The sequence below is a fragment of the Moschus berezovskii genome, chromosome 22, assembly GCF_049115385.1.
Source record: "Moschus berezovskii isolate FMDL1 chromosome 22, NW_MosBer_1.0, whole genome shotgun sequence".
In the NCBI taxonomy this organism is placed as follows: domain Eukaryota; kingdom Metazoa; phylum Chordata; class Mammalia; order Artiodactyla; family Moschidae; genus Moschus; species Moschus berezovskii.
The window spans coordinates 27,995,103-28,009,481 of record NC_142481.1 but is presented as its reverse complement, the minus strand read 5'-3'; the positions used below and the strand labels follow the sequence as shown (position 1 = coordinate 28,009,481).

The following is a 14,379-nucleotide window of genomic DNA, read 5'->3' as shown; positions in this document are numbered from 1 at the left end:
GGCATACAGTTGTTTCTAATTTTTGGCTAATATGAATAAAGCCACTAGACATTTGTATACAGGTCTTTGTACAGACATATACTTTCACTTCTCTTAATACTTAGATGGGGGACTGCTGGGTCACAAGTATATGTTTTACTTGATAACAAACTGTCAAACTGTTTTCCAAAGCGGCTATACTGTTTTGCATTACTACCAGCAATGTATGAGTTTCACAATCTCACCAGCACTTGGTACTGTCAGCTGTTTCTCGTTTCTTCTTTTTTCTCTTAAGACATTTTAATAGGTATGCATTGGCTGTAATTTGTATTTCCCCAATGTCCAAGGACCTTAAGCATCTTTTCATATACTTCTTTACATTCAGTTTATTAGAAAATTATTGAACTATCTATTTAAATCTTTTTTGTTTTTAAATTTATATGGAACCATGTGAAGTCACTCAGTTGTGTGTGACTCTTTGCAACCCTATGGACTGTAACCTACCAGGCTCCTCTGTCCATGGGATTTTACAGGCAAGAGTAATGGAGTGGGTTGCCATGTCCTTCTCCAGCAAATCTTTAAAAATAACTGGTTTGTAAATCTTACTGAGTTGTAAGAGTTCTAGATATATTTTGGATACAAAATGTGTTTTGCAAATATTTCCTTCCAGCCTGTGATTTGTCTTTTTTTATTTTCTTAACAGTATCTTTCCAAGGCCTGTTGGGATTTTTTAAATTTGAATATAGGGACTTCCCTGGTGGTCCAGTGGCTAAGACTGCACGCACAGTGCAGGAGGCCTGGGGTTTGATCCCTGGTCAGGGAACTAGATCTCACATGCCACAAGTAAAGATTGAGTGTGCCACAACTAAAGCCAAATAAATAAATAAATAAATAAATTTGAATATAGTTGATTTCCTGCTGGGATTTTGCCTGGCATTGTACTGAATCTACAGATCAACTTGGGAAGAATGGGCAGTGTAATAACATTGATTATTCAAATCCATGAACATGGTATACTTCTCCATTTATTCAGGTCTTCTTTAGTTTCTCTCAGCAGTGTTTTGTCAAATTTATCACTAAATACTTCACTTTGGCTGTTATTATGTTATTTTAAAATTTTAATTTCTAATTGTTTCTTGGTATTATATCAAAATACAATTGATTTTGGGAGTGGGGGGTGGGGTCAAGGTTTCTTTCTGGAGTGATAAAACTGTCCTAAAATTAGAGTATGATACTGGTTGCACAACTGTGCAAATATGCTAAAAACCCACTGAATTGTACATTTTATTACTTTTTTGGCTGCACTATGCAGCATGCAGGATCTTCAGTGACCAGGGATCAAATCCATGTCCCCTACACTCCATGTGTGGCGTCTTAACCACTGGACTGCCAGGGAAGTCTTGAACGACCCACTTAAAAAGACTAGACTTTGTGGGATGCAAATTTTATCTTAACAAAGCTATTAAACACACAAATGTATTTGACTTTTTATTTATTCAGCTGGTATCCTGCATCCTTGTCAGACTCACCAATCAGTTCTGGTGGCTTTTGCAAAGACTGCAGTGCCCACTGAAAAAGGGTTCCTAAGCAAGAAGAAGCCCCACTTCCCACATACAAAGGACATATGTGTAATTCAGAGAAAGCATCAGGAGCACCAGACTTGAGGCCACAGGCCGAGTTCTCGGCATGGAGTTTCCCAAGATAGGCTATTCTGCTTCAGTGGCTGAAGCTACTAGAAACCCAAACTTCTGCTCCAGGAGCATGGGATGCCAGGGACATTGGTGGAGCTCTCTCAATGCTGTCTGACCGGCACAGCCTTTCCTAAAGCCAAGCCCACTGCTTACCACCTCCTGAGGCCATTGGCTGTCGGGGGAAGACTGTCCAGCAAAACCACTGTCCATTCTAGCTCTCTGCAAAGAATCCTTGTAGGGGGCTGGCTTGCTGTTTCTATCGCTCCTCTCAGAACTATGCCCACAGTTGTGACTGATGCCCACTGAGTTCTCTCTTTCACCAGTGCATCAAGGTTTGCCAAGGTTTGCCCTCTAAAGATTTCTATAACATTCTTTGGTCCACCCCTAGTATACTGCCCACATTCTTGATCAGTCCTGGTTCCTGTTGAGCCTCTCTGGTCACCAGTTACTGTTTCTGGGGCTGTCCCTGTCTCACTCACCACTTTCTAAGCCTCCCTCCAACCCTTGCCATCAGGAATCTGAGAGATGAGAGATGACACAGGTGTGTATATACATATGGGTGTGTATTTGTGTAGTGACTAGTTCCAGTCCACCTCTTTCTCACACAAGGATGATCCTGTGGGACAGATCTTTTATGCAGATTCTACCTCTAGAAGATAGAAGACACAAGCTGGAAGGTTTTCTTTTGTTTCTTTTTTTAGCCTTCTCCAACTGAAGCAGCAGGTACTCTTTAAAAATGAATACAAATGTGGCCATTTGATTTACTGAAGCTACTGAAATCATCACCAGAACTGTTTCCAACTTAGTCAGTGACTCAAGGATATTTGTGAGCTATTTCTGTCTCAGTGTATGGGAGCTCAATAGCGATCGCCAAAACAACAGATGTTTATATTTTCAAAGACCTAAAATAAAAATTTGAGTATTTTGAATAATTTTCTTCAAAGATAAACTATGTAATTATTTTGACAAATCTACCATAGAATTTTTGGATTTTTAATTCAAGCTACTCAAGCTATAAATATGGATTTTAAGTTTTTAAAAACTAAAGAGCTCAAATAAAACCCCAAAATATCTATTTAGAGTCAGTTCAGGATTCATAGATACGTTTTCCTGTTTTGCTTTTCTTCAATCCCCAAATGAATTTTTATCAGTTATACAGACTTGCCCAGAAGAAAATTCATAATCCCTGTGGCATACTGAATGTGAAGTGAAAGTTGCTCAGTCATGTCCGAATCTTTGAGACCCCATGGACTATACAGTCCAAGGAATTCTCCAGGCCAGAATACTAGAGTGGGTAGCCATTCCCTTCTCCAGGAGCATATTGAATAAGGCCTCCCAAAGATGTCTAGGTCCTAATCTCCAGAACCTGTAAAATATGCTACTTTGCATGGCAATAAAGATTTTGCAGAAGTGATTAAGTCAAGGCTCTTGAAATGGGGAGATGACCCTGGATTATTTGGGATGGGGAGAGTACAGTAATGCAGTTACAAGGATACACGTGAGAGAGAGGCAGGGGCGTCAAGTCAGAAAAGGTGATGTGATGGTGGAAGCCAAGAGAGAACAGAAGATGCTATTACACTGCTGGCTTTGAAGATGGAGGTCGGGGGCCATCAGTCAAGGTATGTAAGTGGACTCCAGAATCTAGAAAAGGCAAGGAAGTAGATCCTCCCCAACAGCCTCCAGAAAGACTACCACCCTGCTGACAGCTTGGTTTCAGGACTTCTGTCCTCTAGAACTGTGAAAGGATTATTTTAATCCACTACTACTGTAACAGCAACAACAGGAAACTAACACAGTCCGCTATGGCTTGTCTGGAAAATCCCACGGACAGAGAAGCATGGTAGGCTCCTACAGTCCATGGGGTCGCGAAGAGTCAGACATGACTGAGCAACTTCACTCACTCACTCACAGCTACAGAAGAAGTCTCTGAGCGTTTGGACTGATCATTGCAGAGAAGCAACACCTCAGCTGCTTATCTCCTGCTCTTCAAAGCTCTATGAAGTTAAAAGCTTTTCAAAGAAGATCACAGAGCTGTAATGTATCTTCAATAGAAGCTATCATTTCGCAGCCAATATTGGTTCCAAACACCATTAAGAGCTTGCGTGTGCGTGTGTCTGTGTGTGTGTAAGATGTGTAGGAAGGCATGTGAAGGACTTTTAACTTGGGTTGAAAACAGAATGTGCGTATACAGCTCATTTAGTAACAGCAGCTGCAGCAGCAGCAGTTTGGTTTAAGACCACTGTGCTACTTTTCCATCTTCTGGAAAGAACAAGCATCATCCAACTGTTATCACTTGGTTAACAAAGGCCTGGTCCATGGAGTTGACAAATGAGGGTGGCGGGTGGTGTGAAAGGGGCAGAGAAGATAAAACATCTAAGTAAATCAATGAGCAAACAAGAAAATGCCTGGTAGAAAAAACATGCTCTGAAAAAAACTGAGCCAGATGATGAGCTGGAACTGGGAGTGGGGATGAGGAGGGACCCCCGAGCAGAGGTCAGCTTGACGAGGGTATCAGAAGGAAGAACTTTTGAGGTAAGAGGAATCAGTTCAGCATGTCTGAGCAACAGAAAGGCAGCCAGTAGGGCTGGAGCTGAGTGAGTCTGAGGGAAGACTGGGAGTGGAGTCAACAGGGTTTGCTGAATGTGGGCGCTGACAGCTGAGGGGAAGTGAAGACGACTCCCAGGTTTCTGGCCTGGGCAAATGGGTGGACGGTGGTACCACTTTCTAAGAGATGGCGAAGACGGACAGAAGGAAGAGATCTTCAGGACACGTTACATTTGACATGTCTTATTAGACATCAAAGCAGCTGGGTGGCAATACAAGGCAGGTGAGATGACTGTGGCTCGTCCCAGAAGTGGTAAGGTTGCCATGGGGAACACTCACTAAACAAACAGTGGTGTGGACAGAAAACTTAAAATGAAGTCACTGGAGGATTTTCCTATGCGCTATCCTCATACAATGGCTTTCTGTTTTTCCATTGGGAGAAAAATTCAGGCTAGTCAAGGACTAGAAAGGGCAGAACAAACACAAGAGAAAGGTACCAGAAGCCCAAAATAGATGAGGACATGTTAAAGGGCACAAAGTTACTCTAAATGGATTCAGTCAATCCCGCTCTCAATGAACCTTCTCCCCAGGGCTTGAGAAGTTGTACAGCAGACAGAAGGGCTCCCCAGGAGGTGCTAGTGGTGAAGAATCTGCCTGCCAATGCAGGAGATGTAAGAGACATGGGTTCAATCCCTGGGTCGGGATTGCGCGCGCGTGCACACACACATGTACACAGAGCAGACAGAAGCTGGACTGTACACACACAAACACACACACACACAACAGAAGCTGGTACTACAAGGCCATTCTTGAGCTATCAGGCAGACAGAAGAAAAACTGTAAGGCCAAGGCCTAAATGCTGCTGCACGTTCTGCAGTGACTCTGGTTTTTGTTATCAGTCTCAGGCTAAGGTCCTAAGGAGAGGGGATCTGGCCTCTGTTAGAAAGAGACACTGCAGTCCTGGATGCCAGGGTAGCTCACGTGGTCCGAAGGGCCTCTGCGGTCTGTTCTCGCACACAGCACTGTCCCTTCTCACGTGCAGACCCCAGGCCATCACTCACCTTCTCAGACCTTGGTTCCCTTCTCTACAAAATCAGGGCGAGCAATTAGACATCATTGTCAAAGGTCCCTAGGTATGTACTTATAAGAACACTCCAAGAGTCCAAACCAATCAGTAAGTATGGTCATCCCTATCTGAGGGCTGAGGAACCTGAGGCACTGAGAAGCTCCACAAAGGCCTGTGGTCTTGAAGATTACACTCTCAGAGGCTTGGATCTTCTATCTTCCTTTTTTTTTTTGGGGGGGGGGGGGCGCGGGCTGTATGATGCAGCATGTGGGACCTTTAGTTCCCCAATTGGGGATGGAACCCATGCCCCCCCTCAGTGGAAGCATGGAGTCTTAGCCACCTACTGAACTGCTAGGGAGGGCTGCTAGGGAGGGCCTCTGGTCTCCTATTTTCTGAGGGACTTTCAAGTAGGCTCCAAGCAGGTACCCATGAGAGTGAAGGTGAAGCCTCCTCCTTCCTGGGGTGGCCCCCAATCCAATCAGAGGGAAGAGGAAGATGCTCTGAAGTCCAGACTGGGCTCCATCAGCACAAACTGCAGAGAACCCCAGGCTTCTTGAGACTAGGCTCAGCCACCTGACCAGCGCTACTCCCTGTAGGTGACTGGCTGGTTCTGTCAACTTTTAAGAAGGCACTGGGCACCACACCACTGGCACCCAGCCCCCAAGGCTGTGGGAACAAACAGCAGGATTGGGGAACGAGGAATGCTAGGATATGTCTGCCAGCCCCCTTCACTGGCGGGTAGCACTCCGTTCCTCAAGAGGGAGCTCCCCCTCGTGCCAACCCTAGGGCTCCAGAGGGGAACGCTAATCCTAGGGAGCCTCCTCCCGGACCCAAGCTGGACCAGTAAGAGATCTTCCTTGAATTTCTGCACAAGGGAGCTGGGAGGAGAGTGGGTCTCAAAGCCCTGCGCTGCCACTGTTTCAACCTCATGTAGAAAGCTTTAGTCTAACAGACTAAAGCTAATAAGCAGAAAGCAGACAAAAGACACGGAGAGAGCCCGAAAGACTAAATCCCAGATGGTATTTGACTCCCCAAGACTTTGCGCCTCTCCGTGCCCTGCTTGAGGGCTGGCTGACCCAGCTGGTGAGAGATGGGGCTCTCACCCTGGAAACAACCAAAGTTCTCTGACTAAAGGGGCCACATCCAAGCTTCTTATGTTGCCTAACACATGGTCCACAGTAGGTGTTGAAATGGAAAGGGAAACAGGTCGAGGGCTGGCAGGACACCTGAAGACCCTGGGGTCAGACCATGCTGAGTGACACACCACCCAGGGGCCATCCTGAGCTCTACTGAGAGTTTGGTTATTGCGACTTTTCTTTTTAAGAAAAGCAAAGTAATCAGAGCAATCTGCCTGCATCATGCCCCCACTTGTATAGATTAATGGTAAAGCCACTTCTGGACCCCCCTAAGATGCTGCAGACCTGGCTCATCCCCTGGGAAAGTCCTGTAACTTTTCTGGGTTTCAGCTGCCTCACTTCTGAAGCAGGGCAGCTAATGTAAGTGTCCCTGCCAGTTCTGGAAGAATCCATCGTTCTTAGTCCTCCTTCCCATTAGGAGGGTCTAGCAACCATGGTCTTTCCCCGACCTCTGCCTAGGTGAGTCTCCCCTACAGCCCTATCAACCTCAGCTCCGGGACAGACCTCCTCCCACCCCCCATTCCTGCCCCGGAGCCAAAGTCAGCCACTTTCTAAGTGTGGACCCTGGCAGTCACCCCTCCCTGGGTGGGCCTGGTGCGAGGCTGGGGTGATGAGACCAGGAATGAGGGTTATCACCCTCGCCACAGGGCCAGAGCCAGCTGTCTCAGAGGAGAGCAGGCTGTGAGGGCCAGAAGAGAATGAGGGGGCTCAGCTGCCCTTCAGGGAAACAGCTCCAGGGGCGTGGGGACAACGGATGCTGGTGCTGCACAACAGGGACAGCACTGTGACAGTGAGTGCCACCCAATCAACCATTCTTCCCGCTCCAAAAAGCACGAACTCTGTCCCTCCCACAGAGAACGGATGGGTCGCCAGGCTGGCGCCCGCACAGAAAAGCCTATCCCTGCCACGTCAGACACCTACCAGATGCTGGTGATACAAGGAGAAGCCACGCCACATTCAGGTCAGAAGGCAGGAGGCCCCAAGCATCCCATTCTGATGCTCTGGCACCACCCACTTCCCTCTCCATCATTACCGGAGGGGAATTCTCAATCACAGAGGTACGGGGGTGGCTGAGGACAAGGCTCATCATCTCGGCACTCCCAGAATGCCATCCCTGGTTACAGTAACCTCAAGGTGGGCGGGACTCCCTCTAGGGGTGCCAGGGACTCCAGTATGACTGCTCCAAGAGTCCCTCCACCTGCCACTCCCATCTGCCAGGGAACTAGGAAGGGAGGGGCTGCCTACTGCTTCATGGAGATTTCCACATCATCACCACATTAGCACTGAAGCGCGGAGTGGGGCTGGTGCTGAGCCTGCCTACCAGGCTCTAGTCCTGGCCCACAACTGGCCAACACACAGGTTCCAGCCCGGGCCTCATAAACCAGCCTGAGTGCTGGCCCCTAGGGCACCAAATCAGCCCTCTCTCCCCAACAAACAGATCCTGATCATCACTGGACTTTGAGATCAGGAAGCCTTGGGTCTGAATCCCAATTCTGTCACTTCTTAGCCCTCTGAGTTCCCTTGGCTGAACACTTTCAGGGTTGACAACGGACATGGAAAACCAGCCTGCAGGAGGCACTCCCTGGCAAGCTTCCCTGCCCCCTCTCTACCACCAGCTCCCTGGTCAAGCCTGGGCACTTCACACTTCCTCTTCCTTCTGCCTTGAGGGAGTGAGCAGGAATGGAGCCAGCTTTCCTAACTCACAGCCCACCCAGGCCGGCTCCACTCTTACTGGTCCTCGGCTTCCTGGGTAGGTCACCTGGCCCTCAGAGCACTTGGCCATGCTACTAGAGGGGTTGACTACAGAGGGAAGGTGCTGGGCTGGCTTGGCCAGGGTGCTTCCGAAACCTGGGGTTGCTGTGGGGGGAGCGCGAATGTCTTAGGAGATCCCCCTGGCAGGGCCTCTTCTCAAGCATGGTCACTCACTCAGGGTCAGCCCTCCCCGGAAATCCATCAGATAATTGTTCTTCCGATAACCTCAAACATCTTAAAAAATCTGATGGGACCCGCAGCCTGGAGCAGGTCGACAACAGATAATGGGAAAGCGAAAGAGATTTTCTCATTCAGCAAACTCTGTGAGGGCAGCATCAGAGAAGCCTCATCACAGTGCTCACAAGACTGTTACCCCAAGCTCTAGGAACCTTAACACCAAGAACAGGACGAACACAAGCCTCAGGTGATGACTCTGACAGCTCCAGACTAAAGGGGCCAGAGGGGCCCTGGAGGGTCTTGTCTTTACGGCAGCTCAACATGAAGACCAAGGCAAAGCGGGCAGGGGGAAAGGCTGTCTCTGCAGACAGCTGTGACACTAGGAGTCTGTCCTCACAGGGGCACCCAGGCCCTACACTGTGGTAGATCCAGGTGTCAGCTGAAGCCCTGGGCAGGCTGAGGGACTATGCAGCCAGCACCTGCATGTGAAGGGGCCTTCCATGGGTCGTACCTACCCTCAAAAACAGATACCCAATCATCAGGAGAGGCGTAGGGACAGTCAGAATGGGTGGGTCTGGCCAGAACATGGCTCAAGTGGCATGGGGCACATTTGGCAGGGCTACCTGCCCACACCTCAGGCTCCCAGAGGGACAAGCCAGGTCTCTCATCCATACTGAATCAGGCTAAGGAAAAGGGTGACCCTCTCCCCCTAAGCTGAGGCACAACCTCAGCTCCCTGGCCGCCTCGGTATCTCTTCTCTGGGGCTGGGTTTGGCTTGCCCTTCTTGCCACTAAGCTCCTCCCAAACATCTGGCTAAAGTCACTGGACAGATGACCCCTGGTAAGGTAAGCGCCTGTGACGTCCTGCACCCACTGCCAGATCCTGAGAAGTGGGCATGGGTAAAACCGTTCCCCAAAGAAGGCCCAGTGTGATACTGTACTATTTCCAGGAGCCCTACATCCAGACTCCTTCGACCCAGCACTAAGGAGGCAACAAGAGGTTGAGCAGTAACTGGTCCCACTCAGCTCTTCCCTCATGTGGCCCCAGTCTCCGGCCACGATAGACGACACTTGATAATCTCTGTTTTCAGAGACTAACAAACTCAGGTTTCAGAACTGGCTCTTCTGCTGTCGATGAAACCTTTATCTCAAAGAACTTAACTTGCCCTGAAAAACACAGCCTTCAATCCAGAAGTTTTACTTCTGTGCTACAGAGAGGTGGCAGCCAGTATCTGGAAGAACAGGACACTGTGGTCTAGAAATCCCCAGGCCCAGGGATAACTTACTTGTTACTTTAGTTGAGGGAAGAAAGGCCCATGCAAAGGAATCACGGATTTAACTGGCCACGGGGCCAAGGGCATTGCCGGCCCAGGCAGGGGCTGCAGGGAAACGGAGAGCTCTGACACAAAACAAGCTCCACAGGAGGGACTGAGGAAGGTCCTGTGGCACCAACATCATCAACTCCAGTGAGCCACCAGGAGTGTAGACCACCCTCTGCCGGGACCGTCCAGTGGAAGCTGTTGTCAGAGCTCCAAGGCCCTAGGTTTTCCTCCCTCCACTCCCGCCGGGGTCACTTTCCAAGGATACCTCAGAGACAGAACAGAATGAGAAAGGCAGCAAGGGGACGAGACACACCAAGCACGGAAACCCCAACCTATCTTCCCACAGCCCTGGTCCTGGGAGCTGCTCCAGCGGCTTCAGGGCCCCTCCTGTCTTTCCTCCTTCCCCCAGGCTGGGCTGCCTCGAGGCACCCAGAGGCATGAACACAGGGCCAGGACCCACCAGCTTCTTCACTTCATCAGCCTCAGGGATACTCGCTGGGGAGGCTTGCATGGTGCCTAACATCGAGTCTGGGTTCTTGAGGCCTGTTCCCAGGGGTGTTGCTGGCATTAGGAGGGGTATCCCAGATGCCCGGGGCCACCCTGATGATTCAACCCACCCAGCAGGAGAGAAGTATGACTTCCCCATGGAAGGGACTGAGCAGCCCCAGGGCAGACCCCTGGGAAACAATGCAGATCCTGGGGTAAAAGATGCTCCAAAGACAGGTGGTTATCAGTGGTGAATACGAAGGGGGCTCATGAGCTGTGGGGAACAAGGATCTCAGCCCACGTGGAGGGAGATAGAAGGAGCCCCCCATGTGGTGGGTACAGACCAACAGCATTTGCAGGCTACTGGAAACCCACCTATGTGCCACCTGCACAAAGCCACCTGCTATTGGTACCTGCTCTGAGCAGACACCTTCTGTTTATCTTCAGGACCACAGAGAGGAAGGATGTCCAGCACCCCGTTATTAATTGCTGCCCCCTACCACCTGCCTTCAGGAACCTGACATGAACCCTCACTGGTCTGTCCTGACCTCTGCTATCTGCTGCTGCTTTCCCGTGGCACATGCAGATATGAAATATCAGCTGTGTGCAGAAGGTGTCCCGCCCAGGAGAAGCAGGGATGCAAACACTCCCAGGGGTGTGCTCCTGATAGCCCACTCCGAGTAAGGAATGGGCGTAGTAAGGTCAGCTCCAGGGAGAGGAAAAGATGCTCACTGGAACCCGAGCTCGTGTGGACCGAGCAGACAGTCCCTCCGCCACCCCCTCCTCTCCCACTACGCCCTCTCCTCTCACCCCCACCAAGTCCCGCTGCCAGGAGCCATCTGCTTCAGGAGATATGCCCCCATCCCCAACTCCCAGCTGTGGTTCTTCCAGCTGCTTCTTTTCCAACAGTTCAAGGAAAGGATGCCCCAGTGGGCCTGGGCTCTCCTTTGAGGGGTTGAAGTGATGAAGGTAATAGATGCTACCCCAAGAGAACATCTGCCACCTCCACAGAAATGGCAAGGAGGGAACGATTAGCTGTCCAGCTCTGCTGCAGACGAGGCTGCCTAGTAACACAGCCTAGTCTCCCCGGCCCTGTCTGAGGTATGAGACACAAAAGGAAGATCTGTCCTAGCCTCGCCCCCTTCAAAGCACCTGAGCCTGGGAGGAGCCCAAATCCCCTCTACCCACGCCCCTGACTTTCCTCCTGCTTCGCCAGTCCAGGGATCCCAGCCCATGAGCTCTGCTGCCAGCTCAACAACGGAAGGGTGGGGCGGCAGGCACACTCACCTGCCCACAGATCATCCTGACCGGCTTCAAAACCATTTAGCCAAGGGTTCTGCAATGGTTCTGACAGTCTTATTTTGGCCACACCTGTTCCTTGGTTCACACTTAAGGAGGCCAAAAACATCTTATAAAAGATAAACATCAAAACTTCGACATCTTCCAACAGAAACCTTTGACCATACAAGCTAGAACATGCCCATATGTTCCTGGGGAAAGACCAAACACAAGGCCTCAGTCAAGAGGCGCTCTCTGTTACCACCTGCTCCCAAGGCCAAATGAGACCCCCAGGGTGGCTACCCTCTACCCCTGACAGCCTTAGAGGCAAAGATGTCCTTCCTGAGCTAGTACAGGAAAACCTATAAGAAAACACTGAAAACATCAACATCCTGACTTTGGTTGCTATCCATCTTCATTCTCCATAATTCAACTCCAGCTAATTCACTAAACATGTCTTCTTAAATACAGAAAACACAGCACTGGAAAGAAATGTCATTTAGAGTACACCTAACTCCACTCTGATGCACAAACAAAACAGGAAAAAAAAACTTTATCAATAACAATAAGCTAACACTCTTGAATCCCCTTTTCCTGTATCAGGCACTATTCTAAGCACTTTAAGCACTCAATCCCCATAATCATCCCGTATATGAGTTAAGCACTAGTATCACGTCCAATTTACATACAAGCAAACTGAGACCCAGAGCAGTTAGGTGACTTGCTCCAGGAAACAGAGCTGCCAGGATGCAAATACAGCATGACTCCTGAGTCACGTTCTCAGCCATTGAGCTACACTGCTCCAGAAGCCAACCGCAACCCGAGGGTTGGCTTCCTCACATGAGCAAAAGTGAGCCAGTAGCTGGTTCAACCATACTGAGCCCCGACACACAGGAAAGGGTAGGTAGACAGTCAACCCCCATGCACAATCAGGGCCACAACAGGGCAGTGCAGGGAGGCTGAGCTCCAAATGAAGGCTTCTAGCCCAAGACAGGCTGTAGGCCAGGGGGGCTTGACTCAACACTGGTTCCAGAACCACACTTGGCTTACTGCAGCCAGTGCATTGAGGCAAAGCCCAGGGAGATGCAGGAATGGCCTGCTCCCACAGCCCAAGGGCATCTGTCTCACTCCGGGAAAGCTGCTATAAAAAGATGTGACCCAGTCCCAAGGAGTTCACAACCCAGAAAGGATACTAGGCAAATGTGAAGGAATCATGTGGGGCAAGATGATATCACCAGAGATGCAATTAGGGCTGAAGGGATCGGGAAGACTGCACGAGGGCTCACAAGCAAGGAGGACACCTCCGGGGCAAGAAGGACATCAGCCAAGGGGCAGAGCAGGAAATGTCTGTAGGGTGTTTGGAGTCCCACACAGACGTGCTGGTATGCAGCATGTGTGGAGGATAAAGGTGGCAGAAAAAGGTGAGCAGGGCCCACAACACCTGTGTCTGATGGAAAGGCGGGGGAGGTCAAGAGGTCCAAAGCAGGCAAGGGGCAGAGTGTACAACGGGAACAGAGAACAGAGGCCCAAGGCAGAGAGATTAATCAGGAGGCCATGAAAATAGCCCAGCGGAGAAGCTATCGAGGCTGGAGGCGCAGTGGAGGAACAGAGAGGGAGGCCAGATTAAAGAGATGCTTAAGAGTAGCAGAACCACTGATGAGGGAAAAGGAGGGAGGATCCTACTTAGGGGCCAGGGTGGACAGTGACTGTCAACAGAGACTGGGAACACATGAGGATCTGGGTTTTGCAGGAAGCTAAACCTCACTCTGGGGCAAGCAGGTTCACTTAAGCAAAACACTGAGAATCCTGGAAGTGCAATCTGCTCAGAGTGGAGAAAGGAGTGAGTTGTACACTCTTGCCTGGAGGGCCCTTCAGCTGCCCCTTCATTAAACTTTCAGGACCTAGCAAAGCTCCATCAACCATTCAGGGGCCACAGAGAGTCTGCTGGGTCCCTCAAGGAAGGAGAAAACTGACTCCACTGTCTCCATACCCATGTCACCCAGCTATTATAAGTTCTAATCAAGAATAAGACCCAGATGGGAATGCCCTGGAAACCCAGTGGTTAGAACTCGTGGTTAGTGCTCTCACTGCAATGGCCTAGGTTTGATCCCTGGTCTGGGAACAGAGATCCCACATGCCACGCCGTCCAGACAAAAGAAAAGAATGAAAGAGACTCCCACGGTGGTCTAATGGCTGAGACTCCACGCTCCCAATGCAGGGGGCCTGGGTTCGATCCCTGGTCAGGGAACTGGATCCCGCATGCCTCAACTAAGACTTCACAGGCTGCAACTAAAGACCCCACATGCTGCAAGTAAGACCTGGGGCAGCCAGATAAATAAAAATAAATATAAAAGAACAAAAGAAAAGACCGTCTAGTACGTGCGTGCATGCCACGCACGCGCACACACGCACACAGAAATACTACTCAGCCATAAAAAAGAACAAAATAATGCCATCTGCAGCAAGAGATCATCATACTAAGTGAAGTCAGAAAGACAAATATCATATGACATGACCAAAATGTGTAATCTAAAACATGATACAAATGAGTTTATTTACAAAACAGAAACAGATTCACAGACATAAAGAACAAACTTTCAGTTACCAAAGGGGAAAGGAGGGATAAGGGAAGGTATAAATTAGGACTTTGGGACTGCTGCTGCTGGGACTAGGAAATACAAACTATGACATATAAAATAAACACGGTCCTACTGTATAACACGGGCTTCCCTGGTGGCTCTGAGGTTAAAGCGTCTGCCTGCAATGCGGGAGACCTGGATTCGATCCCTGGGTCGGGAAGATCCCCTGGAGAAGGAAATGGCAACCCATTCCAGTATTCTTGCCTGGAGAATCCCATGGACAGAGGAACCTGGTGGGCTACAGTCCATGGGGTCACAGAGTCGGACACGACTGAGAGACTTCACTTTCACTGTATAACACAAGGATTTG

At 49.6% G+C, this 14,379-nt stretch overlaps 1 protein-coding gene across 2 annotated transcripts in view; it reads right to left on the bottom strand.

The window, feature by feature from the left end:
• Positions 1 to 14,379, bottom strand: part of RANBP10 (RAN binding protein 10) — a 57,274-nt gene that overhangs the window by 18,727 nt on the left and 24,168 nt on the right. The gene's annotated exons all lie outside the window — the stretch shown is intronic.